This window comes from Delphinapterus leucas, chromosome 20 (assembly GCF_059928025.1).
Source record: "Delphinapterus leucas isolate spDelLeu-1000000601 "Yukka" chromosome 20, BTC_Dleu_Yukka2, whole genome shotgun sequence".
NCBI classification, from domain to species: Eukaryota; Metazoa; Chordata; class Mammalia; order Artiodactyla; family Monodontidae; genus Delphinapterus; species Delphinapterus leucas.
In genome coordinates this window covers 4,275,729-4,299,539 of record NC_143148.1, presented here as the reverse complement: position 1 = coordinate 4,299,539, position 23,811 = coordinate 4,275,729, and the positions used below count along the sequence as shown (strand labels likewise).

General features: G+C 48.4%; 1 protein-coding gene and 2 pseudogenes across 8 annotated transcripts in view; 1 reads left to right on the top strand and 2 right to left on the bottom strand.

Annotated features, from left to right (window-relative positions):
- Window positions 1-3,656: 3,656 nt before the first annotated feature.
- LOC149744553 (leukocyte immunoglobulin-like receptor subfamily A member 2) lies at window positions 3,657-5,902 on the bottom strand (annotated as a pseudogene).
- Window positions 5,903-6,478: 576 nt separating this feature from the next.
- Window positions 6,479-23,811, top strand: part of CDC42EP5 (CDC42 effector protein 5) — a 64,464-nt gene continuing 47,131 nt past the window's right edge. For 3 of the 7 annotated variants that reach the window (XM_089902123.1, XM_089902122.1, XM_089902119.1), the window contains exon 1: window positions 6,528-7,028. The gene's annotated coding sequence lies outside the window, so the exon portion shown is untranslated. Of the gene's footprint in view, window positions 7,029-21,975; window positions 22,316-23,811 lie in introns of those variants that run through there. The other 4 variants (XM_089902125.1, XM_089902120.1, XM_089902121.1 and 1 more) reach the window with 3 other exon arrangements.
- Window positions 18,340-22,274, bottom strand: LOC111171260 (leukocyte immunoglobulin-like receptor subfamily A member 6; annotated as a pseudogene). Its single transcript, XR_016390823.1, has 7 exons — window positions 21,851-22,274; window positions 21,656-21,691; window positions 21,188-21,472; window positions 20,738-21,040; window positions 20,224-20,520; window positions 19,659-19,961; window positions 18,340-18,923 (listed from the first exon to the last, which is right to left on the bottom strand). The product of XR_016390823.1 is annotated as a leukocyte immunoglobulin-like receptor subfamily A member 6 (transcript).

Here is a 23,811-nt window from a genome sequence, read left to right as displayed (position 1 = left end):
AATGAGAGAAATGAGAATGCCATTAGGCAGCACTTGAAGAGACCACAGACCTAGACAACAGGGCATCCTCCACTTAAGGGGACTAGGGTTCTCCCTCACCCTCAGTGGGGGCAAAATTACTTCTTCTTTTTTTTTTTTTTAAATAGAAGTATAGTTAATTTACAATGTTGCATTAGTTCCAAGTGTATAGCAAAGTCATTCACTTATATATACATATTCTTTTTCAGATTCTTTCCGTTATAGATTTTTATGAGATATTGAGCATGGTTCCCTGTGCTATACAGTAGGTCCTTGTTGTTTATCTATTTTATGTAAAGTAGTGTGTATCTGCAAATCCCAAATTCCTAATTGATCCCTTCCCCCTTTATCCCCTTTGGTAACCATAAGGTTGTTTTGTCTGTCTGTGAGTGTATTTCTGTTTTATAAATACGTTTATTTGTACCATGTTTTAAGATTCCACATATAAGTGAAATCACATGATATGTGTCTTTCTCTTTCTGACATACTTCACTTAATATGATAATCTCTAAGTCCATTCATGGTGCTTCAGATGGCATTATTTCATTCTTTTTTATGGCCGAGTAATATTCTATTATACATATATCACATCTTCTTTATCCATCTGTCGATGGACATTAAGGTTGCTTCCACGTCTTGCCTATTGTAAATAGTGCTGCTAGGTACATTGGGGTGCATGCATGTTTTTGAATTAGAGTTTTTTCCAGATATATGCCCAAGAGTGAGGTTGCAGGATCATAAGGTAACTCTGTTTTTAGATTTTAAGTGACCTTCACACTGTTCTCCATAGTGGCTGCAACAATTTACATTCCCAGCAACAGTGTAGTAAGGTTGCTTTTTCTCCACACCCTCTCCAGCATTTATTATTTGTAGATTTTTGATGATGGCCATTCTGACCAGTGTGAGGTGATACCTCACTGTGGTTTTGATTTGTATTTCTCTAATAATTGGTGATGTTGAACATCTTTTTCACATGCCTCTTGGCTATGTGTATGTCTTCTTTGGAGAAATGTCTATTTAGGTCTTCTGTCCAGTTGTTTTTTTGTGTGTGTGTGTGTGGTACGCGGGCCTCTCACTGTTGTGGCCTTTCCCGTTGCGGAGCACAGGCTCCGGACGCGCAGGCTCAGCGACCATGGCTCACGGGCCCAGCTGCTCCGCGGCATGTGGGACCTTCCCGGACCGGGGCATGAACCCGTGTCCCCTGCATCGGCAGGCGGACTCTCAACCACTGTGCCACCAGGGAAGCCCAGCATACTGTTTTAATACTATATCTCTGTAGTATATTTTGAGATCAGGCAGTGATGCCTCCAGCTTGTTCTTTTTCAAGATTCTTTGACTATTTGTGGTGCCTGTAGTTCTTTTTCTTCATTTTCTGTCATCTCTTGTCATATCAATTGTACTTCTTTTTAAAATTGAAGTATAGTTGATTTACAATATTGTTAGTTTCAGGTGTACAGCATAGTGATTCTTTTGTGTGTGTATGTATGTGTGTGTGTGATTTGCATATTATATTCCTTTATAGGTTATTACAAGATATTGGGTATAATCTTCTGTGCTATACAGTAAATCCTTGTTGCTTATCTATTATACATATAGTAGTTTGCATCTGTTAATCCCATACTTTTAATTTCTATCCTGCCCCCATCTCTTCCCTTTGGTAACCATAATTTTGTTTGCTATGTCTGTGAGTCTATTTCTATTTTGTGTACAGATTTCTTTGTATTGTTTTTCAGATATAAGTGATATCATATGGTATGTGTCTTTCTCTGACTTCTTTAACTACACATAATATTGTCGTTCCACCCATGCTGCTGCAAATGGCAATTTTCATATTTTATGGCTGAATAATATTCCATTATGTATATATATGTATGTGTATATATATACCATATATATACCATATCTTCTTAATCCATCATCTGTTGATGGGCACTTTGGCTGTTTCCACGTCTTGGCTATGTGGCTTGTCTTGTAAATAGTGCTGCTATGAACACTGAGGTACATGTATCTTTTCAAATTACGGTTTTCTCCAGACATATGCCCAGGGCGCTGGATCATATGGTAGCTCTACTTTGAGGTTTTTAAGCATCCTCCTTACTGTTTTCCACAGTGGCTGCCCCAATGTACATTCCCACCAAGTGTGTAGGAGGGTCCCCTTTTCTCCGTACCCTCTCCAGCATTTACTATTTGCAGTTTTTGATGTTAGCCCTGGTGACTGTACCGTGGTGATACCTCATTGTAGTTTTGCTTTACATTTCTCTAGTAATTAACAATGTTGAGCATCTTTTCATGTGCCTGTTGGCTGTCTGTATGTCTTTGGGAAAATGTCTATTTAGTTCTTCTGCCCATTTTTTGATTGGGTTGTCTATTTCTTTGAGTTTGAGTCATATGAGCAGTTTGTATATTTTGGTCGTATTGTTTACAAATATTTTCTCCCATTGCGTATGTTGTGTCTTCATTTTGTTGATGGTTTCCTTTGCTGGGCAAAAGGTTTTAAGTTTGATTATGCCCCATTTGTTTATTTTTGTTGTTATTTCTTTTGCCTTGGGAGACTGATTTAAGAAAATATTAGTACAATTGGGAGTTCCCTAGTGGTCCAGTGGTTAGGACTCAGCACTTTCACTGCCGTGGCCCAGGTTCAAGCCCTGGTCGGGGAAGTAATATCCTGCAAGAGGCGCGGGACGGCCAAAAAAATAAATAAGGCTATGAAAATATTGGTACAGTTTATATCAAAGAGTGTTTTGCCTATGTTCTCTTCTAGGAGTTTTATAGTGTCATGTTTTTTTAAAAAAATTTATTTATTTTATTTATTTATTTTTGGCTGTGTTGAGTCTTCGTTGCTGTGCAAGGACTTTCTCTAGTTGCAGCGAGCGGGGTCTGCTCTTCACTGTGGTGTGTGGGCTTCTCATTGCAGTGGCTTCTCTTGTTGCAGAGCACGGGCTTTAGGCGTGTGGGCTTCAGTAGGTGTGGCACGCGGGCTCAGTAGTTGTGGCTCGCGGGCTCTAGAGCACGGGCTCAGTAGTTGTGGTGCACGGGCTTAGTTGCTCCGCGGCATGTGGGATCTTCCCAGACCAGGGCTCGAACCTGTGTCTCCTGCATTGGCAGGCGGGTTCTTAACCACTGCACCACCAGGGAAGTCCTATAGTGTCATGTCTTATATTTAGGTCTTTAAACCATTTTGAGTTTATTTTTGTATATGGTGTGAGGGAGTGTTCTAATTTGATGACTTACATGTAGCTCTCCAGTGAATCCCACCACCTCCTTGACCCGAAAATGAGAGGCCACCTTCACTCTGCCCTTCATATTGTGGGGCTGATTCCATAGGTGCCGTGATGACTCTAAGTGCTCCTAGGAATCAGCACCCAGACAGAGGCGAGGAGGGCACCTGCTCTTTTCTCCCTCTCTCAGCTGGGCACCTTCCCCTTCATGCATTTCTTCTCACTATGACCACCCAGTAGGCACCAGTGACCTCACTTATACTTGAGACATGAAGCCCCCTCCTTCCTTCATCTCCACTCCCACCCCCAGGTCCAGTGGGAAGCGACCCTTCTGTAAAGGTTTAGTGGGGAAGGGTTAACAGAAGTTCAGCCCAGGACTGGGGAGACTGTGTCTCTTCTAGGCTAAGAGGACTCTGTTACTCAGCAGACATGGCGTTCGTGCATGTGGGTGAGAGTCTGCAGGCCCCCCGTGCTGCCTGGAACAAGGACAGAAGGAGGATGTGGCGCGTGTCTGGATCTTCATGTTGTTCTTAGCTCCATGTCTTCCCTCAAAGTTCAGAGCTTCCGCTCTTCTGTCTCCCTTCTGCACACACCTAGCACTGCCTGGACCCTGGGGTGGGGTGAGTGGAGTAGAGGGAGAGGGACTCCCCCTGTATTGTCCCTCCCTCCGTGGGGTGGGGCCACCTGTGGCTGACGTCCCTGTGTCCCCCTTCTTCTCCAGCTCAGAGCTCCCCTGGGACAGGGCTGTGAGCCGAGGGTCTGGCTCCTCGATGGATATGGGGAGGGGGCTCCTCGCCTGAGAGCAGGAGCTCCAGGGGTCGCTGGGCTGTGACATCAGGGACGGGGAGGTGCTGAGTGAGCTGTAGCATGTGTAGGTCCCACTGTGTGCTGAGGTCACAGGACTCAAGGTGAAGTTGTTCTGAAAGGGTGGAGCCGTGTCCTGCAGACGAAGGTTCTGGGGAGGAGTGAGTGACCCCTCCTTGGACAGATGGAGAGGATCGGACCAGACCTCTGAGCGACACTGCAGGGTCACATTCTCTCTGCAGGGTTCTGAGGCCCACAGCTGGGCTAAGAGGGAGGGTTTCCTGTACATTCCTGGGGGCGAGGAAGGTCGTGATGTGTACAGAGCCACCCCCAACACACCCTTGACCCTGAGCTGAGGGACCACCATCCTCTCTCCAGGGACCCTGTCTGTGACCCCCTCTCAGCTGCTCTCAGCCCCTCTGTGTGGGTCTCTCTTATCTCCCGGCACCCGCTCCATTTTTCTCACTCACTCTCCCTGGACCACTGCCCTATCTCAATGTCTGCTCTAGGACCCCTCCCAGGACCCCATCACCACCAGGGGTGGCTCTGGGCCCAGCACCCTGAGAACACAGTCAGGACATGGGGCAGGACAGGGGCTGCTCACCGGCGATCAGGCTGTCTCCATGGAGCACGAGTGAGCCCGGCTGGGCTGAGACGGAGGGCTCCCTGTACACGCCTGCAGAGAAGGGACAGTGGCACCGAGGGGGACGCACACCCCACACTGCTCACTGGGGCTGCAGTGCGAGCTCTCCCTGGTCCCTCCCAGGCCTCCCGCCAGTGGTTCTGCCCCAGGAGGCCACTGCCCCTGATCCCCCATCACCCCAGGGCTCACTGGGCACAAGGCTCAGGTCAGGGGTCCAGGAAACGATGGGGCTGGGGGCCCTCACCTGTGACCTGGCGATGCAGAGGGTGACTGGGGTGTGACCACACATGTGCAGGGAGCTGGGAGAATCATAGCATCCGCGGGTTCCCCCACAGGAGGAGTTTAGGGGGCCCACAGGGCACACGGCCTGTCCCCTCCCATGGGTCCTCGATGTCCGGCGTCAGGCGGGTCAGCACCTCCCTCCTTCAGCAGGTGCAAAGTGCCCGCTGCAAACTGTGAGCTGCATGCCAGGGACACGCTCTCTCCTGAGGCCACCACAGGGCGTGGCTGGGCTGAGAGGGAGGGACTCTGTGCACCCCTGAGGGAGGGGAAGGGGCTGGATTAAAGGGGGACCTTCACCCCGCTCACCGCAGGTGTGGGCTGTGAGGGGAGACGTCCGTCCCCCTGAGCCCACACTCTGCTCCCTCTGCCTGTAAGGACGCCGCCGCAGTGGGAGGGGACCCGGGTCCTCCCTCCTACCTGTCCCCACCAGGGGCAGGGGGTCACTCCACTCTGACCTGTCTTTCCTGCTGTGATAGACACACTGATACTGCCTGCAGTGCTTGAGCTCGAGGATTCAAAGGGGAAACTGGCCTTGTTACTGGAGTCCTGTGGGGCCTTAGCCTCCCAGAGTCCAGAGGGCCTCTCTCTATACAGACGGTAGACATCAGCCCTCAGAGATCCCGGAGACAAGATGGTCACAGGGCTTCCCTTGGTGACCATGACACCTGGGTCAGCCCAGATGGAGGGTTTGGGGAGGACCCCTGGAAAAGGATCAGACCTGAAGAGTTAGGGGTGCCCTTCTCCCCTCAGTTTCCCCAGCTGTCATTCCCCAGGCCCCTCCCAGACAGGTCACCATCATTTCAGACCTGCTGTGTTCCCCCCAGATGACCAGGGGGTTGTTGGGTGGAAGCAGGAGGTCTGGGGGGCCTCACTTGCCTGGACCTGGTTCCACGGGCCCTGACTCAGCCCTGGGAGAGAGTTCCCTGTGAGCGCCCATCCCCCAGCACTCAACATAGATGCTCCAGGTCTGGTCTGGGCCCTGAGTTCTGGGGTCAGATCTGGGGCTGAGCACATCCTTCCTCCCCCACAATTTCTGCCCCCACTGATCTCCTGAGACCTGGGGTCTCTCAGCTTCGGACCTGGGAGGAGAGGGGCCCCCTCCCCGCTCCCTTCCCCAAAGCTCAGTGAGGCAGAGAAGGGCAGTGAGGGTCGGGGTCGTGGCTGTGCCTCCCATGGTCCCCAGCCGTGCTGGTGTCTCACAAAGTCCACAGAGCCAGCAGGACAGACAGATGCACGGGGGGTGACAAGGTGCAGGCTCTGTGTTACACGTCGGGTTCCTTCATAGTAGCCTCTCAGAAAGAGCAATAGCCCCCCAGGGCCTCACGCTGCTCTACCTGCAGGATGGGGCCCAGGAGACAGCAGGCTCTGGGACCTTCCAGATCACATCTGGGTCTCACCAGACCCCACGCACTCTGCCTCTCCTCGGGCCAAACCCAAAGCCAGAGAGTGACACTCGTCCCAGGACAGGAAGTTGAGGATGCAGGGCAGGGCCTAGAAGCAGCCCAGTTTTGGCTCCGCCCAGGGCGCAGAGAGGGCTCCAGGGCGGTTAACAAGCTGCCCAGTGGCTGCAGGGACAGGCTGCAGGCAGAACCCTGACCCCAGAGGGGTTCCTCACAGGCCGCTGGGCTCCAGGGGCTCCTAGTGGTGCCTTTGGCTGAGCCTTTGGAAGAGACACTCGCCCAGCCCAGCCTGGGGGCCGAGCAGCCTGCGGAGGTTGGTCAGGTGGTCGCCCATCTTCTTGATGAGTTTCACCTGCTCATCCGGGAAGTGGCTCCAGGAAGTCCAGAGGTGGAGTCTGCGCGGGCAGAGCCCAGGGCCTGCGGACCCACAGGGCCTGGCGCAGGTTCTTCTCCGTCAACCGGGCGGCTTCCACGGCGTCCTGGGCTTTACCCACGGCTCCTGGGACGGCTTCGGCACGTCCTGGAAGAGGGCGCGGCCACAGCGCTGCTTTTGCCTTTTCCAGTGAGCTCGGGCCGTCCGGCTTCTCCTCGGCCAGTTCGCGAAACGATGTCTCTCGCCCTCGCGAGCTGCTGCGCCGGGTCGGAAGAGAAGCGCAGAGACAGGTAGGTGTGGGAGAGCGGCAGATGCACGTTATCAGGCGGGTGACTGCGGCCTCCACCTGGCGGAGTAATTGTGACGAATCTGGGTGCTTGTGCTTGGTCGGCAGTAAGGAGCTAAGCTCAGAAAATGGTGTTGGCTGGTCCCGGAGGGCGAGGAGAGCTGAGTGGGTGATTCCAAGGCTGTGACTGGAAAAAAGCTTGGAGGGTGGTCAGAGTCTGGAGGAAGGGGCGCCCTTGGGTCTGTTCAGTGCAAACACTGTGGAAGCAAGAGACACATGCGTGGCACCGCCCAGCGCACTGCTTGGTTCCAGTTCTGATTTTGCTTTTCATAGAACCTGTGTGACCTTGGAGAAGCCCCTTCCCTTTCCTGAGATGCTGAAAATGCAAAATTTGTTCCTTCCTTCCAACGTTTATTGAGCAGTTACTATATCCAGACACGAGATTCATTGGTGACGGTGACCGATTCTTTCCCTGGACTCGTGGAGCCCTGATGATGACACCAGACAATACATATTTAGACAATAAATAATTTGGGCCTCGTTTTGTTCAGTTGTACAGAAGGAGAAAAACAGTGAGGCACAGTGACAGGTGGAAGCCCAGCAACCTTGTGATGGGAGTGCGGGGACTTTCTGGAGAAGGAGAGACCCAAGCTGATAGAGGTTAGCACAGGAGTGGTGAAGGGCCAGCACCCTGGGCCGGGAAGAGGGGGAGCTGTTCTGAGCACTGGAGTTCAGGGGATGCTGGGCCCTGGTCCTACAGGGTCTAGTGCACCCTGCAAGTGTGCCTGGATTTTATCCTTAAGACAAGAGGGTAATTTTCCGGAAAGGAAGGTATGAACACACAGCTGTGCTGAGATGGTCGCCGCTCCGCAGGGATTGGACTGTGGGAGGACTGTGATGGTAATAAACAGTGATAGAGCTCCAGCACCATTTGACCACTAGGTGATGAGTGGGTCAGTATCTAAGTGGTTTATGAGGTTTTCTTATGTAACCCTTCCACAAATCCTACAACAAAATGCATTCGCAGTTGAGTGGGATGAATCAGGAAGACTTCTAGGTGGTTTGGAAAGGGGTCTGTGGTTTTCATAATCGGCTCAAAGATGACCCCTTGAGAAGACACAAGTGTGGTGAGAACTCAGGTGTGCGTCTGGGGAGGGGAGGTGGTTAACTGGGATGAGCTTGCTTTGAGGTAGGAGTTAGCTTCGCTGGTCCTGAGAGGTCAGCCCCTTCTGATCGTCAGCCTCAGGGAATGTCATCTGGATACTTGGAATTTACTTGAAGGCAGGTGGAGACCCTGGAAGAATTATTTTTAGGGGAGGGTCCTGCAGTAGATCAGGTTGGGGCCATGAGAATCAAATTCCTCAGCTGGGAGTGAGGCCCTGGGGTGGAAGAGCCAGGTAGGAGGTGCTGGGTTGCACCAACCAGTCCTCCTGAGTCTGCCACCGAGCTTGACTGTGGTGCTGGACCAGGGTCATGGATTCGCGGGGCTTCGGGCCAGGGCTGTTGGATGGGTTCATTGTATGTGAGGTGGAAGCGGGTGAAGCACTGAGGGCTCCTCCACTGTCTGCCTTGCTTGTCTAGCGGAGCCGGTGGGGCTGTCACAGAACGGATGACCCCAGGGGAGAAGGAGGCTCAGGGAGATATTTCTAATCCTGTCAACTGACACACAGAGGAACCACCACCTGCCTCCTGCACTGGGAACGCGGTTTTGTTTCTCACAAACCCTTCCTCTCTCTGACTTCCTTGTTTCTATCCACAGCAGCACCTTCTGGTCATTCCACTCCAACCAGACCTCTGAGTCGTTTCTGCCCCTCCCCACCTCTTGTCCCCCAGACAGTAACTCTTTTTTTTTTTTTTTTTTATAATAAATTTATTTATTTATTTATGGCTGCGTTGGGTCTTCGTTGCTCCCTGCGGACTTTCTCTAGTTGCGGCGAGCGGGGCTACTCTTCATTGCGGTGCGTGGGCTTCTCATTGCGGTGGCTTCTCGTTGCGCAGCTCAGGCTCTAGGCGCGCGGGCTTCAGTAGTTGTGGCTCGCGGGCTCTGGAGCGCAGGCTCAGTAGTTGTGGCTCATGGGCTTAGTTGCTTCGCGGCCTGTGGGATCTTCCCGGACCAGTGCTCAAACCCGTGTCCCCTGCATTGGCAGGCAGATTCTTAACCACTGCACCACCAGGGAAGCCCTATTTTTAGTTTTTAAAAGACCTCCATACTGTTCTCCATAGTGGCTGCACCAATTTATATTCCCACCAACAGTGTAGGAGGGTTCCCTTTTCGCCACACATTCTCCAGCATTTATTATTGGTAGACTTTTTGATGATGGCCATTCTGACCGGTAGAGGTGATAACCTCACTGTGGTTTTGGTTTTCATCTCTCTAATAATTAGTGATGTAGACCGTCTTTTCATGTACCTGTTGGCCATCTGTATGTCTTCTTGGAGAAATGTCTGTTTAGGTCTTCTGTCCATTTTTAACTTGGTAGTTTGTTTTTTTGATATTCAGCTCCATGAGCTGTTTGTATATTTTGGAAATTAATCCCTTTTTGGTCCCATCGTTTGCAGATACTTCTCTCAGTGAGTAGGCCGTCTTTTCATTTCGTTTACAGTCTCCTTTGCTGGGCAAAAGCTTTTAAGTTTAATTAGACCCCATTTGTTTATATATATTTTTTATTTCCATTACTCTAAAGAGACGGATCCAAAAAAAATATTGCTGTGATTTATGTCAAAGAGTATTGTGCCTATGTTTTTCCCTAGGAGTTTTATAGTATCTGGTCTTACATTTAGGTCTTTAATTGATTTTGAATTTTTTTTTGTATATGGTGTTCGAGAATGTTCTAATTTCATTCTTTTACACGCAGCTGTCCGGTTTGCCTAGCACCACTTGTTGAAGAGACTGTCTTTTCTCCATTGTATATTCTTGCCTCCTTTGTCGAATACTAAAATTGACCATAGGTGTATGGGTTTATTTCTGGGCTCTCACATCTGTTCCATTGATCCTTGGGTCTGTTTTTGTGCCAATATCATTCTCTTTTGATTACTGTAGCTTTGTAGTATTGTCTGAAGTCTGGGAGGGTTATGCCCCCAGGTTTGTTCTTTTTCCTCAGGATTGTTTTTGCAATTCTGGGTCTTTTGTGGTTCCATATAAATTTTAGGATTATTTGTTCTAGTTCTGTGAAAAATGTCATGGGTAATTTGATAGGTATTGTGTTAAATCTGTAGATTGCTTTGGGTAGTATGACCATTTTACCTGTATCAATTATTCCAATCTGAGAGCATGGAATATCTTTCCATTTCTTTGAATTATCTTCAGTTTCCTTTATCAATGTTTTATAGTTCTCAAAGTATATGTCTTTCATCTCCTTCATCAGGTTTACTCCTAGGTATTTTATTTTTGATGCAATTTTAAGAGATTGATTTTTTACATTTTTTTCTGATATTTCACTGTTAGTGTAATGAAAAGCAACAGATGCCTCTGTGTTAATCTTGTATCCTGCTACCTTGCTGAATTATCTTATCAGTTCTAATAGTTGTTGTGTGGAGTCTTTAGGGTTTTCTGTATGGAGTATCATGCCATCTGCATGCAATGACAATTTTACCTCTTTGCTTCCAATTTGAATACCTTTTTCTTTTTCCTTGTCTGATTGCTGTGGCTAGGACTTGCAATACTATGTCGGACAGAAGTGGTGAGAGTGGGCATCCTTGTCTTGTTCCACAATTCAGCTGGAAGGCTTTCAGCTTTTCACCATTGAGTATTATGTTGGCTGTGGGTTTATCATAAATAGCTTTTATTATGTGGAGATATGTCCCCTTTGTACTCACGTTGGTGAGTGTTTATCATGAATGGGTGTTGAATTTTATGAAATGCTTTTTCTGCATCTATTGAGATGATCATGTGGTTTTGTGTTTATTTTTTTTTAAACATCTTTACTGGAGTATAATTGCTTTACATTGTTGTGTTAGTTGCTGCTGTATAACAAAGTGAATCAGCTATGTGTATACGTATATCCCCATATCCCCTCCCTCTTGCATCTCCCTCCCACCCTCCCTATCTCGGCCCTCTGTGTGGTCACAAAGCATGAACTGATCTCCCTGTGCTATGAGGCTGCTTCCCACTAGCCATCTATTTTACATTTGGTAGTGTATATATGTCAATGCCACCCTCTCGCTTAGTCTCAGCTTACCCTACCCCCTCCCTGTGTCCTCAAGTCCATTCTCTATGTCTGCGCCTTTATTCCTGTCCTGCCCCTAGTTTCTTCAGAACCTTTTTTTTTTTTTAGATTCCATATATATGTGTTAGCATATGGTATTTGTTTTTCTCTTTCTGACTTACTTCACTCTGTGTGACAGACTCTAGGTCCATCTACCTCACTACAAATAACTCAATTTCGTTTCTTTTTATAGCTGAGTAATATTCCATTGTATATATGTGCCACATCTTCTTTATCCACTCATTTGTCGATGGACACTTAGGTTGCTTCCATGTCCTGGCTGTTGTAAGTAGTGCTGCAGTGAACATTGTGGTACATGACTCTTTTTGAATTATGGTTTTCTCAGGGTATATGCCCAGTAGTGGGATTGCTGGGTCATATGGTAGTTCTACTTTTAGTTTTTTAAGGAACCTCCATACTGTTCTCCATAGTGGCTGTATCAATTTACATTCCCACCAACAGTGCGAGAGGGTTCCCTTTTCCCCACACCCTCTCCAGCATTTATTGTTTGTAGATTTTTTGATGATGGCCATTGTGACTGGTGTGAGGTGATACCTCATTGTAGTTTTGATTTACATTCCTCTAATGATTAGTGATGTTGAGCATCCTTTCCTGTGTTTGTTGGCAACCTGTATATCTTCTTTGGAGAAATGTCTATTTAGGTCTTCTGCCCTTTTTTGGATTGGATTGTTTGTTTTTTTGATATTGAGCTGCATGAGCTGCTTATATATTTTGGAGATTAATCCTTTGTCAGTTGCTTCATTTGCAAATATTTTCTCCCATTCTGAGGGTTGTCTTTTCGTCTTGTTTATGGTTTCCTTTGCTGTGCAAAAGCTTTTAAGTTTCACTAGGTCCCATTTGTTAATTTTTGTTTTTATTTCCATTTCTCTAGGAGGTGGGTCAAAAAGGATCTTGCTGTGATTTATGTCATAGAGTGTTCTGCCTGTGTTTTCCTCTAAGAGTTTTATAGTGTCTGGCCTTACATTTAGGACTTTAATCCATTCTGAGTTTTTTTGTGTGTGTATGGTGTTAGGAAGTGTTCTAATTTCATTCTTTTATATGTAGCTGTCCAGTTTTCCCAGCACCACTTATTGAAGAGGCTGTCTTTTCTCCATTGTATATCCTTGCCTCCTTTATCAAAGATAAGGTGACCATATGTGTGTGGGTTTATCTCTGGGCTTTCTATCCTGTTCCATTGATCTATATTTCTGTTTTTGTGCCAGTACCATACTGTCTTGATTACTGTAGCTTTGTAGTATAGTCTGAAGTCAAGGAGTCTGATTCCTCCAGCTCCGTTTTTCTTTCTCAAGACTGCTTTGGCTATTCCGTGTCTTTTGTTTTTCATACAAATTGTGAAATGTTTTGTTCTAGTTCTGTGGAAAATGCCATTGGTAGTTTGATAGGGATTGCATTGAATCTGTCGATTGCTTTGGGTAGTATAGTCATTAACAATGTTGATTCTTCCAATCCAAGAATATGGTATATCTCTCCATCTGTTTGTATCATCTTTAATCTATTTCATCAGTGTCTTATAGTTGTCTGCATACAGGTCTTTTGTCTCCTTAGGTAGGTTCACTCTCAGGTATTTTATTCTTTTTGTTGTAATGGTAAATGGGAATGTTTCCTTAATTTCTCTTTCAGATGTTTCATCATTAGTATATAGGAATGCAAGAGATTTCTGTGCATTCATTTTGTATCCTGCTACTTTACCAAATTCATTGATTAGCTCTAGTAGTTTTCTGGTAGCATCTGTAGGATTCTGTATGTATATTATCATGTCATCTGCAAACAGTGACAGCTTTACTTCTTTTCCGATTTGGATTTGTTTTATTTCTTTTTCTTCTCTGATTGCTGTGGCTAAAACTTCCAAAACTATGTTGAATAATAGTGGTGAGAGTGGGCAACCTTGTCTCGTTCCTGATTTTAGTGGAAATGATTTCAGGTTTTCATCATTGAGAATGATGTTGGCTGTGGGTTTGTCATATATGGCCTTTCTTATATGTTGAGGTAAGTTCCCTCTATGGCTACTTTCTGGAGAGTTTTTATCATAAATGGGTGTTGAATTTTGTCAAAAGCTTTTTCTGTATTTATTGAGATTATCATATGGTGTTTATCCTTCAATTTGTTAATATCGTATATCATATTGATTGATTTGCGTATATTGAAGAATCCTTGCATTCCTGGGATAAACCCCACTTGATCATGGTGAATGATCCTTTAAATGTGCTGTTGGATTCTGTTTGCTAGTATTTTGTTGAGGATTTTTGCATCTATGTTCATCAATGATATTGGTCTGTAGTTTTCTTTTTTTGTAACATCAGGGTGATTGTGGCCTCATAGAATGAGTTTGGGATTGTTCCTCCCTCTGCTATATTTTGGAAGAGTTTGAGAAGGATAGGTGTTGGGTCTTCTCTAAATGTTTGATAGAATTTGCCTTTGAAGCCATCTGGTCCTGGGCTTTTGTTTATTGGAAGATTTTAAATCACAGTTTCAATTTCAGTGCCTGTGATTGATCTGTTTATATTTTCTGTCTCTTCCTGGTTCAGTCTCGGAAGGTTGTGCTTTTATAAGAAATTGTCCATTTCTTCCAGGTTGTCCATTTTATTGGCATGGAGTTGCTTGTAGTAATCTCTCATGATCCTTTGTATTTCTGTGGTGTCAGTTGTTACTTCTCCTTTTCATTTCTAATTCTAGCCTCATAGTGTTGTGGTCGGAAAAGATACTTGATACAATTTCAATTTTCTTAAATTTACCAAGGCTTGATTTGTGACCCAAGATATGATCTATCCTGGATAATGTTCCATGAGCACTTGAGAAGAAAGTGTATTCTGTTGTTTTTGGATGGAATGTCCTATAAATATCAATTAAGTCCATCTTGTTTAATGTATCATTTAAAGCTTGTGTTTCCTTATTTATTTTCATTTTGGTTGATCTGTCCGTTGGCAAAAGTGGGGTGCTAAAGTCCCCTGCTATTATTGTGTTATTGTCGCTTTCCCCTTTTATGGCTGTTAATATTTGCCTTATGTATTGAGGTGCTCCTGTGTTGGGTGCATAAGTATTTATAATTGTTATATCTTCTTCTTGGATTGATCCGTTGATCATTATGTAGTGTCCTTCTTTGTCTCTTGTAATAGTCTTTGTTTTAGAGTCTGTTTTGTCTGATATGAGAATTGCTACTCCAGCTTTCTTTTGATTTCCATTTTCATGGAATATCTTTTTCCATCCCCTCACTTTCATCTGTATGTGTCCCTAGGTCTGAAGTGGGTCTCTTGTAGACAGCATATATGGGTCTTGTTTTTGTATCCATTCAGCCAGTCTGTGTCTTTTGGTTGGAGCATTTAATCCATTTACATTTAAGGTAATTTTCGATATGTATGTTCCTATTACCATTTTCTTAATTGTTTTGGGTTTGTTATTATAGGTCTTTTCCTTCTCTTGTGTTTCCTGCCTATAAAAGTTCCTTTAGCATTTGTTGTGAAGCTGGTTTGGTGGTGCTGAATTCTCTTAGCTTTTGCTTGTCTGTAAAGGTTTTAATTTCTCTGTCGAATCTGAATGAGATCCTTGCTGGGTAGAGTAATCTTGGTTGTAAGTTTTTCCCTTTGATCACTTTAAATATGTCCTGCCACTCCCTTCTGGCCTGCAGAGTTTCTGCTGAAAGATCAGCTGTTAACCTTATGGGGATTCCCTTGTATGTTATTTGTTGCTTTTCCATTGCTGCTTTTAGTATTTTTCTTTGTATTTAATTTTTGATAGTTTGAATAATACGTGTCTTGGCATGATTCTCCTTGGATTTATCCTGTATGGGACTCTCTGTGCTTCCTGGACTTGATTGACTATTTCCTTTCCCATATTAGGGAAGTTTTCAACTATAATCTCTTCACATATTTTCTCAGTCCCTTTCTTTTTCGCTTCTTCTTCTGGGATTCCTATAATTTGAATGTTGGTACGTTTAATATTGTCCCAGAGGTCTCTGAGACTGTCCTCAATTCTTTTCATTCTTTTTTCTTTATTCTGCTCTGCACTAGTTATTTCCACTATTTTATTTTCCAGGTCAGTTATCCATTCTTCTGCCTCAGTTATTCTGCTATTGATTCCTTCTAGAGAATTTTAAATTTCATTTATTGTGTTGTTTATCATTGTTTGTTTGCTTTTTAGTTCTTCTAGATCCTTGTTAAACGTTTCTTGTATTTTCTCCATTCTATTTCCAAGATTTTGGATCATCTTGACTATCATTACTCTGAATTCTTTTTCAGGTAGACTGCCTATTTCCTCTTCATTTGTTTGGTCTGGTGGGTTTTTACCTTGCTCCTTCATCTGCTGTGTGTTCCTCTGTGTTCTCATTTTGATTAACTTTCTGTGTTTGGGGTCTCCTTTTTGCAGGCTGCAGGTTCGTAGTTCCCATTGTTTTTGGTGTCTGCCCCCAGTGGGTAAGGTTGGTAAGTGGGTTGTGTAGGCTTCCTGGTGGAGGGGACTGGTGCCTGTGTTCTGGTGGATGAGGCTGGATCTTGTCTTCCTGGTGGGCAGGACCATGCCTGGTGGTGTGTTTTGGGGTGTCTGTGAGCTTAGTATGATGTTAGGCAGCCTCTCTGCTAATGGGTGGGGTTGTGTTCCTGTCTTGCTAGTTGTTTGGCATGGGGTGTCCAGCACTGTAGCTTGCTGGTCGTTGAGTGGAGCTGTGTCTTAGCGTTGAGACAGAGATCTCTTGGAGAGCTCTCACCGATTGATATTTCATGGGGCCAGGAGGTCTCTGGTGGTCTCTGAACTCAGCTCTCCCACCTCAGAGGCTCAGGCCTGACACCCGGCTGGAGCACCAAGACCCTGTCAGCCACACGGCTGGAGTGCCTTCAGAGTTGGGGAGGCTGGCCTGCAGTGGCTCTCCTTCTGTGCTGCACGTGAGAATCACCAGCTTCTTCCTTGTTTTGCCCCAAAGGCAGTGTGTTTCACAGAGAAAAACAGCCGCCTTGAAAATAGTCACGGCTCTGCGATGGCTTTTTTTTTTTCCTTTGTGTTTAGTCTGGTTTCAGTTGCTCACAGGGGGCCACGTGCAGAGGCCTCGCACCTGGCTCTTCTAACTGCAGTTCCTAGTGCGGAATCGGTTTTGTCTTTTCTTTTGTTGATACGTTGTATCACACTGATTGATCTGTGTATGTTGAACCATCCTTGTGACCCTGCCATGAATCCAGCTTGATCATGGTGTATGATTCTTTTTATGTGTTGTTGGATTTGGTTTGCTAATATTTTGTTAAGCATTTTTGCATCTATATTCATCAGAGATATTGGTCTGTAATTTTCTTTTTTGCCAGTGTCTTTGTCTGGTTTTGGGTATCAGGGTGATTGTGGCTTCAGACAATGCCTTTGGGACTGTTTCCTCCTCTTCAGTATTTTGGAAGTGTTTGAGAAGGCTCAGTGTAAGATCTTCTTTTTATGTTTGGCAGAATTCTCTCATGAGGTCATCCAGTCCTGGATGTTTGTTTGCAGGGGAGGTTTTTTTTTTGTTGTTTTAACATCTTTATTGGAGTATAATTGCTTTATAATGGTGTGTTAGTTTCTGCTTTATAACAAAGTGAACCAGCTATGCATATACATATATCCCCATATCTCCTCCCTCTTGCGTCTCCCTCCCACCCTCCCTATCCCACCCCTCTAGGTGGTCACAGAGCACCGAGCTGATCTCCCTGTGCTATGCGGCTGCTTCCCACTAGCTATCTGTTTTACGTTTGGTAGTGTATATATGTCAATGCCAGATTCTATTTCAGTCGTAGTGATCAGTCTATTCAAAGTTAACTATTTCTTCTCGATTCAGCTTTGGTGGGCTGTATGTTCCTAAAACGTGTCCATTTCTTCTAGGTTGTCCAGTTTGTTAGCAAAGAATTGTTTATAGTATTCTCATGATTTTTTGTATTTCTCTGGTATCAATTGTTATTTTTCCTCTTTAAATTCTTATTTTGTTTAGTTGGGTCCCACATTGTCTGCTTTTGAATTTGACGTAATGAAGTACACTCTTATAGTTTTTCTTTACTTACTGACCATCAGGCTTGAAAATTGATCTGTATTATTGTAGCCGTTTAACTTTGTGTATTTTTCTGTCATATAAAATTCGGTTGCATATGTATAACAATCCATTCATTTTTGGTGAGATTTGTTTCTATGATTTTGTCTAATATGAACGACCCCTCTGTCACAGTTCTCCTGAATGTATACTCATGGTTATGTACACCTTTTCCCTAAGTTATGTAACTGTGGGTCAGAGCTGTGTGTCTCTCCTTTTCACCGATAATTCTTATTTACTCCCCAGATTGACTGAGGCGGTTAGTACACCTACCAGTAATGTATTGGGACTTAAAGTGCTCAGTGTTTTCTCCCACAACTGATATTTCCATTGTTTTCTCTTTTGCCTCTCATGGGGACGGGCTAGGATGCAAAGGCCTAGGACTAGGATAATTTCATGGAAACCAGGGCATAAAGCTGAAGTGGAAATGATCTACTCGTGATGCTTTATATAAAGGACACATCTGTGTGTATCGGGGTCATCACCGAGCTGTGCTCCAGCTGGATCAGGCTCAGTTCTTTGGGAAAGACAATTCTACGCATTACTTCCCCACTCTGCTTCAGCGCATTCATACGCGTACCATGAGGTTGGCCACGAAGAGAGTATTTTTTTTTTTTTTTTTGCGGTATACAGGCCTCACTGTTGCGGCCTCTCCCGTTGCGGAGCACAGGCTCCGGACGCGCAGGCTCAGCGGCCATGGCTCACGGGCCCAGCCGCTCCGCGGCATGTGGGATCTTCCCGGACCGGGCCACGAACCCGTGTCCCCTGCATCAGCAGGCGGACTCTCAACCACTGCGCCACCAGGGAAGCCCAAAGAGAGGATTTACACTGAAGAAAGAGACAAATGCCACACATCTGGGCTTTTTACAAAATGATAAATTCCTAAGCCCGTTTACCAGCACAGCAGCTGACTGTCACTTCAAACGCCATGGTGTTCCTTCACACTAATGGTGTTTCTGGAGAAACTATACCAGGTGTCATCTGACGAGGAGAGAAGGGCTTGAGGGGTCCAGAGAGAGTTTTAGGGAAGAGTTTTGGATTTATCTGTTCGAAACAGGACCCCAAGTTCACCCATTTATTCAGTTACTTAAACGACATTCTGTTTCTGACTGAAGGGATGGAGGTCAATAGCACACAGCAACCAATGTGGAAATTAAAAATAAACAAATATATTACATGAAAGTGGGCCAGAGCAAGAAGGTGTGTAAGGTGTGGACACAGACCTGCCATGTGGGATGTGCCTCACGTCACAGGGGTGAGAGGGGACGGGGCAGTCAGGGAGAGTCATCACTGGTGGCGTGGGAAGGCACCATGGTTAACCGAGGCCCAGTCCTCCACAGGAACTCCCAGGCCTTCTCCTGCACCCACACCATGTCTCTCCCTCCCTGGTCAGACAGTTCACACAACGCGTGCTGCAGATTCTCTTCCAGAACCTCCTGGGCACATAAGGTCATGACAGGGCTCCACCACTCGGGACGGTGCACGGTTCCCTCTTGTGTTCAGCTCCTGGCTGCATCTTGGGCTCCTCTGTGGCCGTGTTGAGCCTGAAAGAGCAGAATCCCGAGGCCCAGCAGGACTGAGCCGGCCATGCCCATCCGGATGAGGTTCTCCACTGTGTAGTCTTGCGGGTGTGAGGGTAGGAATTCTGGACAAGAGATCACAAGGTCAGAGCAGATCCCAGTCACTCCTGAATCCTGGATGTCCACCCAGGGTACTGGTTCCTTTTGTTCTGTCCTCGACAGGACAGAAACTCGGAGCCCAGCCCCATAACTGAGGATTTCTTTTACTAATCATTGCTGGTGTCTGACTTGTTTTGTGGCGGGTGGATGGTGTCACCTGCTCATGAGAATCATAAAGTGAGGGTGTGAGTGAGGAGTTGGGGAGACACGAGCCCTTCTCCTGGGTTCTGTGGCCTCAATGCCTCCAATTCTCATATTACAGCTTCTACACAGTTCCTTAATGAACCCTTCCTCTAATATGCCAGGCTCCCTCTGCTCTTCTCATTGGATTCTCTCAGCCTCCATGTGTTCTTTGAACTCAGAACCTGCTTTTGAATCACTTTGGAACAGAGTTGGCTGTGCCCCCGGTGCTCAGGACTAGTGAGAAAAGTGCTCTTAAGACAGGAATAATTGAGTGCTGTGTGCTCCGTGTTCAGCCTGAGATCGAACCCTGTAATCTTATTCTCCTGCTTCTGGGAGTTCCCACTGATTCAGCAGCTGAGAACCCAGGATCCAGTGATGAGACTTTGGAGTCAGGGGCCATTGAATGTCCTCCTCTCTGGAGGCCCACTGTGTCCCCTCATTCATTACTACCTCAGACATTTCTGGGGACAGAGCCCTGAGCTGACTGAGTCAGAGAGGACAGGGTCAGGGTCTCTCACCTGAGACCGCGAGCTCCAGAGGGGCACTGGCGTGTGACAGCAGGTAGGGGTTACTGCTGAGTGAGCTGTAGCACCTGTAGGTCCCATTGTGGGCTGAGGTCACGGGACTCATGGAGAATTCGGCCTGGAAATGCCCACCTCGGTACTTTGATCTAAGACGCAGTGGGGGCCAGGCTGCCCCCTCCTTGGACAGAAGGATAGTTTCCCTTGTGCTCCCTGACTGTCACAGCAGGGTCACGGTCTCTCCTGAGGCCACCACGGGGCCCGGCTGCACCGAGAGGGAGGGCGTGTCAGGGAACCACCCTAGAGAGAGGAAGGGGGGTGAGGGGCTGCCCGCCCCCTGGTTCCTAACTGCGACTCAGCAGGGCCTCCCTGAGGCCCCTCATCTCTGTCTGTCTCTGTTTTCTCCGAGTCTCTCCCTCTCCCTGCCCACCCCCGTCTCTCTCTGTCTCTCTCCCTCCCTCCCTGGGGACCCCTCACGCCTGGTCCCAGCATCACCAGCTGGGGCTCCCCCGGCAGGGCCTGTGCAGAGTCTGGGTCCCTGACTGACCCGCTGGCTCCTCACCTGCCACCAGGATGTCCAGGGGGTCACTGGGGGCCGACCACTCGGAGGAGAGGTTGTGTCCACCGTAGCATCTGTACCGGTCCGCGTGGGTGTTGGTCACCGGGCCCAGGGGGAAGTCGGCCTGAGAGAGCCCAGCCTGGGGCTGCCGGCCAGGGCGCTGGGGGAGGGCCTGTCTCCCTTCCTGGGACAGAGCGAATCTGTCATAGCCGACGTCAGAGCGACACTGGAGGGTCAGGCTCTGTCCAGAGGCCAAGACAGGGCCCTGCGGGGTCAGGAGGGAGGGCTTCCCAGACACACCTGGGGGAAGACCAGCCCTGGGCTGTAGGGGCTGGTTCCTCCCATGAAGCCCCTTCTCCCATCCTGGTCCCCAGGCCTCACTGTCGCTCACACTGTCCTGTGCGCCCCGCTCCCCCCTCACCCCACCCTCTCATCTGGGACAATCCTGGGAGAAGAGCATCTGATAATCTGTCTCGTGCCTCCAAAAGTGCGTGAGGCCAGGGTGGGACCTCCTCACCTGGGACCAGGAGCTCCAGGGGGTCACTGGGGGCCGACCACACCTGGGGGGTGTCGCTGTAAAAGCCGTGGCATCTGAACATCCACCTGTGGCTGGGGGTCACGCGACCCACGGGGAGCAGGGCCTGGGTCTGCCCATGGCGGCCTCGCTGTACATCCAGGGTCCAGGAGGACTTGGGTTCTCCTTCCTTAGTCAGAATGAACCCGTCCAGTCGCTGCCATGAGCCACACTGGAGGGTCACGTTCCCTCCCGAGGTGACCACAGGGCTCGGCAGGGCTGAGAGGGTGGGTTTCCTGTGGGCCCCTAGGAGAGAAGGAGGGAGCTTGTGAAATGGGGCTCACACCCCTCTTTCCTCCTCCAGGGCTGGGCTGTGAGAGGGACACACCCCTGAGAGCAGACCCCCTTCCTCAGGTCAGAGCCTGAGGCTGGGACCCCCGAGTGTCCTCTCACCTGTCACCACCAGCTCCAGGGAGTCACTGCGCTCTGACCAGCCAGTGGGGCTGCGATAGTAACAGTGATATCTCCCTGCGTAGGACTGTGTCATATATGAGATGGAGAACTTGCCCTTGTTCCCGGGCTCCAATGGGGGCCGTCTGTCCCAGGGAGGTGAGCTTCTCTCTTTATTCAGATGGAACTCCCGGACCCCCAGGGTCCCCTGACACCAGATGGTCACGGGGCTCCCCCAGGGGATCACAGAGCCTGGCTCAGCCCAGATGGTGGGTTTGGGGAGGGTGCCTGGAAGGACATCAGAGGTTGCGTCACAAGATATCCTCACCCCCAGGTCCCCAGCTCTCAGCCCCCAACCTCCCAGACTCCCCCTCCTTCAGCCCAGAACTGCTGTTCCCCACCCCACTGCCTGGGGGTGGCCCCTTGTCCCCATGAGCAGGAGGGAGCTGGGACACCTGGGGACAGACTCACCTGCCTGCTCCTGGGTCCTCAGGCCCACACTCAGCCCTGGAAGAGAGACCCCTGTGAGAGGTTCGCCCTGAATCCTGAGCAGCGCCTCTCCTACCCGTGAGCCTCCTGAGTCCTGGGGTGTCCTGACAGAGCAGCCTGGCTGTGGGAAGGGCTCCCTTCCTGGCTGGGGCTTCCCCTCCCCCTCCTCCATCTCACCGAGGCAGAGCAGGGCCGTGAGGCTGGGGGTCATGGCGTCTCGTCCCTGTGGTCCAGGCGGTGCAGATGGAGGAGACCTCGGTGCCCTCAGGACGGAAACCCGAGGGTGTGTCCACTGGGAGGCTGGTCCTCCCCGTCACGGGACTGTGACGTCAGCAGCCCCACAGGAAGGGGAACTGCCCCTTCCCAGGATCCTGGCTGTCATTCCCATGAGAGACCCGGTGTCTTCCTGAGATGCCCCTTCCAGGTGAGGGTGACCCGAGCACGTTCTTCCCTCTCATAGCCTCCCCGTTGGGTCTCCTTCGTCCTCAGCTTGTCCATCTTCAGGTCCCTGTGGGGTCCTCACCATGGACAGGGGTCACCCAGGCCCTGGCGATGCTTCAGGGAGGTTGCAGGTTCCTGCTGCACCGCAGAGCTCAGATCAGCAGAGACACACGTTTAACATCTGCCTACAGCTCCGTGGAGGTCAGTGTGGCAATGAGCACAGAGGAGAAGTTCGGGGAAATAAGGAAGGAAACATGCCTGCTCCCCTGGCCCCAGAGTGTGGGTTTGCTTTCTATCTCAGTCCCCTTCAGGGACTTCTCCCTTTTTCTTGAAACAGCGTCCACCCCTCCTTCTTGGGAACAAACCCCTGAGTCGTTCCTGCCTGCTCGGTGGCCGTTGATCCTTGGGCATTGTCTCCTTATTATATGCTCCTGTTTCAATTTTATGGGACAGAGAGTGTGTCAGTGCTCTGACTTGGGGGACGAAGCTGATTTAATTTAAGTATTCCTCGTCATGCTCCCCCGTGTGCCTTGAGCCCTGAAGTTATGTCTCTGAGCCTCAGTTTCCTCGCCTGCTGCATGTTGTTTGAACCCCACTCTTCAGACAGGTTGTGGGCTCAGTGGTGCCAGGACATGGATGGGACCCAATATTGGTTAATTTCTAACCAGTATGAGAGGGTGAAGGTGTCAGACCCCACAGTCAGGATGAATGACTGATGTGCCCACTCATGACCCCCGTCTGCTCTGACACTGAGAAATGCTACTTATGGTGGGGTTTTGTTGTTTGTTTATTTTTGGCTGCATTGGGTCTTCGTTGCTGCGCGCGGGCTTTCTCTGGTTGTTGCAAGTGGGGGCTACTCTTCGTTGCGGTGCATGGGCTTCTCATTGCGGTGGCTTCTCTTGTTGCAGAGCAGGGGCTCTGGGTGTGTGGGCTCAGTAGTTGTGGCACGCGGGCTTCAGTAATTGTGGCTCGTGGGCTCTAGAGCTCAGGCGCAGTAGTTGTGGTGCACGGGCTTAGTTGCTCCACAGCATGTGGGATCTTCCTAGACCAGGGCTCGAACCCGTGTCCCCTGCATTGGCAGGCGGATTCTTAACCACTGCGCCACCAGGGCATTCCCACTGCTTATGTTTTTTATGAAATACATAGGCATGGTCTATTATAGGAGAAGAGAAATGAAAGTTTCTTAAATAGAGAAGGGACCACAACAAAAAAAAGAGGTGAAAGCTTAGTGACTACCAGTGCCTGAGTCCAGCAAGTGGTCATTAGAATAGAGGTTTCCACCTCTGTGTGGGAGGACAAGGACCTCAGGTCCTCACAGGCAGGGAGGGGTCAGGGCTTCAGGTCAAGGTTGGAATCGGTGTTGCCCCTCCACCTCGTTTGTGGCCAGGCACTGGGATATCTCTGCCCACTGACCCAGCCCCAAGGTCAGCACTGAGCTGTGTCCTCTGTGTGGTTGTAAAACAGCTTCAATTCATTATAATTGTACATGGATATCTGTCCCACCTGTGAGTGTGAGGCCAGGTACATGCCTAGTCAGGTGCTGAGTTTGAGAGAGCGGATGCTGTGGGGCAGGGCAGCCACAAGAAGTCACCCATTTCATCTCTGAATGTCAGGACAGACCTGGGAGAAACTCTCTATAGAAAATCACGTGTCTGGGAGCTGAGCATTAGGAATGAACATAAGAGATAAATCCTGAT